This window comes from Hordeum vulgare, chromosome 1H (assembly GCF_904849725.1).
Source record: "Hordeum vulgare subsp. vulgare chromosome 1H, MorexV3_pseudomolecules_assembly, whole genome shotgun sequence".
NCBI classification, from domain to species: domain Eukaryota; kingdom Viridiplantae; phylum Streptophyta; class Magnoliopsida; order Poales; family Poaceae; genus Hordeum; species Hordeum vulgare.
Window position 1 is genome coordinate 698,106 of NC_058518.1, and position 4,940 is coordinate 703,045.

General features: G+C 45.7%; 1 non-coding gene across 1 annotated transcript; it reads right to left on the bottom strand.

Annotated features, from left to right (window-relative positions):
- Positions 1 to 4,245: 4,245 nt before the first annotated feature.
- Positions 4,246 to 4,384, bottom strand: LOC123423535. Its single transcript, XR_006621162.1, has one exon. It is a non-coding gene; the product is annotated as a small nucleolar RNA Z247 (small nucleolar RNA).
- Positions 4,385 to 4,940: the final 556 nt, after the last annotated feature.

Below are 4,940 nucleotides of genomic sequence, written 5' to 3' on the forward strand. Positions count from 1 at the left end.
CTCTATGAATCTTTCCAACTCCTTTAGCAACGTCGAAGGCTCAAATGACTCCTTCATCATCTGAAATTCTCGTACCTCCCAAGCCTAACAAAAAAAACATCACTTATTACAACCACGTTAAAAATATCATGTTATTTCGTCGTTATAGCATCACTATAGCATACGGTTCTATCTCTAACAACCGAAGGATTTAAACTACCATGATACATGTTATATCTCATTTTCAAGGAACAGATAAGCTATATTTAACACTCTCCCTTAATCACAACTTCGTCAAGTTGAGATTACGTTTGAACTCCTCAAAATATTTTGTTGATAGAGCCTTGGTGAATCCATCAGCCACCTGATCTCTGAATGCACAAAACGAATTTCCAATTGTCGATTTGCAACTCTTTCTCTGACAAAGTGGAAATCTATCTCAATATGTTTTGTCCTTGCATGAAATACTGGGTTAGCAGATAAGTAAGTGGCGCCAAGATTATCACACCACAAACATGGAGCCTGAGTGTATTTTACACCAAGTTCCTTTAGCATAGACTGTACCCAGATGATCTCTGCAGTAGCATTAGCTAATGCTTTATATTCTGCCTCTGTACTAGATCTATAGAGACAGTAGCCTGTTTCTTTGCACACCAATAAATAAGATTAGGTCCAAAGAAAACAGCAAACCCACCAGTGGAACGTCTGTCATCTGGACAACCTGCCCAGTCAGAGTCTGCAAAAGCACTGACAAGTGTAGATGAAGACTTGTTGAAGTTTCGACAAATATTGATAGTATTCTTAATATACCTCACTATCCTTTTAGCAGCAGTCCAATGAACAGTAGTGGGTGCATGCAAGAATTGACATACTTTGTTAACAGCAAAAGAGATATCAGGCCTTGTGAGGGTTAAGTATTGAAGTGCCCCTACTAGACTTGTGTACCTAGTGATGTCCTCTTGATTTAAGAGATCTCCTTCTGTAAGAGACAATTTCTCTGTACTAGACAAAGGAGTTGACGAAGGCTTACATCCTTGCAACCCAACTCTATTTACCAAATCTGTAGCATATTTTTCTTGATATAAATGAAGGCCATCTCCAAGCCTCTTAACTTCTATTCCTAGAAAGAAATTAAGATCACCTAGATCTTTAAGAGCAAACTCTGCACATAAGTCCTTTAACAGTCCTGTCACTGCCTCATTAGATGAACTTGTAACAATAATATCATCAACATAAATAAGCACAAAGATAGATGTATGTGACTTATTATAGATGAAAAGAGATGTGTCAGACTTTGAAGATCTAATACCAAGGGCTTGTAATTTTTGACTGAGACGTGAGTACCACGCTCTTGGAGCCTGTTTCAAACCATAGAGAGCTTTCTCAAGTTTGCACATATAGTTGGGTGCATTTTAGCTCTCAAACCCAGGAGGTTGTTTCATGTAAACTTCCTCTTCCAGAACACCGTGGAGAAATGCATTCTGTACATCTAGCTGTCATAGGCTCCATCCCCTGGATAGAACAATGGACAGGACCGGTCGTATAGTAGCAGCTTTGACAACAGGGCTAAAGGTGTCCTCATAATCTATGCCATACCTTTGCTTAAACCCTTTTGCAACTAGTCTTGCTTTATAACGATCTATAGTACCATCAGACTTTCTTTTGATTCTGTAAACCCATTTGCAATCAACTAAATTTTTACCTTTCTTGGCAGGCACAAGACGCCATGTTTTATTTTTCTGTAGTGCTAGATATTCTTCCTCCATAGCCTTTTTCCACTTTGCATCAGACAGTGCTTCACTGAACGTGGCAGTTTCACCTGTGGAACAAGCTAAGACAAATTTGGTTTTGTAATTGAATTGCTTAAGGACTCCTTTTTGTAACCTGGTACGCCGCACAGGAGATACAGCAGCTGGACTCGCCACAGATGATCCAGGAGCAGGACCCGAGGCGGATCCTCCTGGGACAGCCGGAGCCTCGGAGCGCCCACCAGGATTGTCTGCGGTTGCTGCATCTGCGGGAAGAATAGGATTTGTTATTCCAGCCGGAGAGGATCCTCGGACGTGGCGGCAGTTGGTGGGAGCGTCGGCCGAGGCAGATTCGCCGGTTACGTCGTTAGGGCCGGTCGGTCCGCCTGATGACGACAGTTGGCGACGCGCGTACGTCTGCGTCCCACCAGCAGTTAGCCAGCGACTTGGAGGAGGCCGCGTGTCAGTTGCAGAGTCCGGGCCGCCGCGTCGTGCATGCGCAGGGGCTGGCGACACGGTTTCTCGTGCATGCGCAGGGGCTGGCGACGCGGTTTCTGGCTCCTCGGCAGGCGCTGATTCCGGGGCGGATCTTTTGTCCACCTGCTGCAGCTGCAATCCCGAGGAGGATCTGCTCCCTATCAGGGGGCACATGAAATACTGCGATGTTGGTGTGATTTGAGCACCGTTTTGAGCATCATTTTCAACGCCGTTTTCAACACCGATTGTACCTGCATCAGAACACGACTCATGCACGTGGTAAGAGGGGTTAGTCCATGGTTGATCAACACAATTATTTTCCCCATGAATGAGACTAGGTGGTAGGAGTAGTATTTCTTGGCGAAGGAGGTCACCGGCATTGGGATGGAGTGTGGCAAATGGGAACTTAGTTTCATCAAAGATAACATCGCGAGAGATGTAAACCCTACCAGTGGTGATATCTAGACATTTGACCCATTTGTGGAGAGGGCTATACCCAATTAACACACATTGTGTGGATCGAAACATAAGTTTGCGATTATTATAGGGTCTAAGGTTTGGCCAGCATGCACAACCAAAGACACGAAGAGATGTGTTGTTGGGTTTGGTTTGAAGAAGTCTTTCCATGGGAGTTTCATAATTGATGACACGGCTAGGTAACATGTTTATGATGTGGACTGTCGTGAGGAAAGCCTCATCCCAAAATTTGAGGGGCATAGACGCACCCGCAAGAAGAGATAGGCCAACATCAAGAATGTGGCGATGTTTTCGTTCAGCTGACCCATTTTGTTGATGGGCATGTGGACAGGAGACATGGTGTGAGACACCAATCTCTTGGAAGGAGTTTAAATTTTCATACTCCCCTCCCTAGTCAGATTGAACAGCAAGAATTTTGCTATAAAATTTGCGTTGAACGAGTGCTTGGAAATTAAGGAATACGTGAAACACATCTGATCTCTTCTTGAGAAGATAGATCCAAGAATACTTGCTATAGTCATCGATGAAACTAACATAGTATGTGTGTCTACCAACCGAGGAGGGAGCAGGTCCCCACACATCAGAAAAGATCAGTTGCAATGGTTTTGTAGAAACACTATTAGATATTAGATAAGGTAACTGATGACGTTTTGTTCTTTGACAAGAATCACGAATAATTTCAGTATCTCGCTCTCCAACATATGGGAGCTTATTTTTCCTAAGCACTCGCTCAACTAAAGAAAAAGCTGCATGTCCTAATCGATCATGCCACCTTGATGAAGATAATTTGGTGGCACTAAACACTTGTTTGTTGAAACGCCTAATCTCCGGAATCAAGGGGTAGAGCCCTTGAACATATCTACCTCGATAGAGCACCTTCCCCGTGACCTGATCCTTGATCAAAAAAAGAAGGGGTGAAACTCTAGGAAAACATGATTGTCAATGGCAATGCGATGAACAGAAAGGAGACTTTTAGAGGCACTAGGAACATGCAATATCTTTCTGAGATGGATTTTGCGATGAGGGGTTTTAATAATTGAGGGACCAACATGATGGAGTTTCATACCTTCTCCACTAGCAGTGTGAATCTGATCTTGGCCACGGTATTTTTCCCTTATGGTTACTTTTTCAAGCTCACTAGTGATGTGGTTCGTAGCTGCACTATCAACATACCAGTTTGTGTCCACTCCATAGGATCCATCAGCTGCTCCGGCCACCTTTTCATCTTGGGAGGAGGTGTCATCCTCATCAAATCTGTACCAACAATCCTTGGCGGAGTGGCCAAGTTTGCCACAGATTTGACACTTGATGGCATCGGAACGGGATTTGTTGGAGTTGGAGGGGCGGCGATCTTTGTTGTTCTTGTAGGAAGATCGCCCGCTATTGCCACCGTTCTGGCCGCTGGAGGAGTTGTTGGTGTTGTTCCCGCCGCCGCCGGTGTTCTTCCCTTGATTGCGAGGTGGTGCGCGATGATGAAAGCCACCACCGCGACTGCGAGCGGCCACGTTTGCGGAGGACTTGAAGCCGCCGCTGGAGTTTACTCGCTGGAAGAGGGCCACCCTTTGATCAAAGTTACTCATCTGAGCAAACAGATCATCAAGGAAGACCATGGTGGTGCGAGCATCAAGTGCCGACACCAGTGGCTGATATTCCATATCAAGCCTGGCAAGGATATAGGAGACCAGTTCTTCATCTGGAATTGGCTTGCCTGCTGCAGCAAGTTCATCAGCGAGAGACCGCATCTGGGCGAAGTAGGTCGCCACGGTCTGGTTCCCCTTCTGCGCATTTTCTAATGCAATGCGGATGTTGTTGACGCGGGACAGCGAGTGCGAGGAGAACATGTTCACAAGCGCTGCCCAGAGCTCGTTGGCATGAGCGATCGAAGTCACCTGCACGAGCACCTCTTTTGACAGGTTATTCAGAAGGTATCCAAGTACCTGTTGATCTTCCCTAATCCAGATCGGATGAAGAGGATTTGGGGTAGTTTCCGGCTTCCCATCTTTGTCCTTGGTGATGACGACCTTGGCTAGTTCTGGCATGGAGCCATCAGCGTAGCCGAAGAAGCCAGATCCTCTAATCTGCGGTGTGATTTGTGTGCGCCATAGGATATAATTGCTGCGTGTTAGCTTCTCGGTGATTTGGCCGGAGAGGGCAGCAAAGGTGGAGCTGGAGGAGGTCATGGCAAAGGATCGGATGGTGGAGGCTTATGTGCGGCAGCTAGATGTAATGGAAGGGACAACTCCCTCAGAGGCATACATA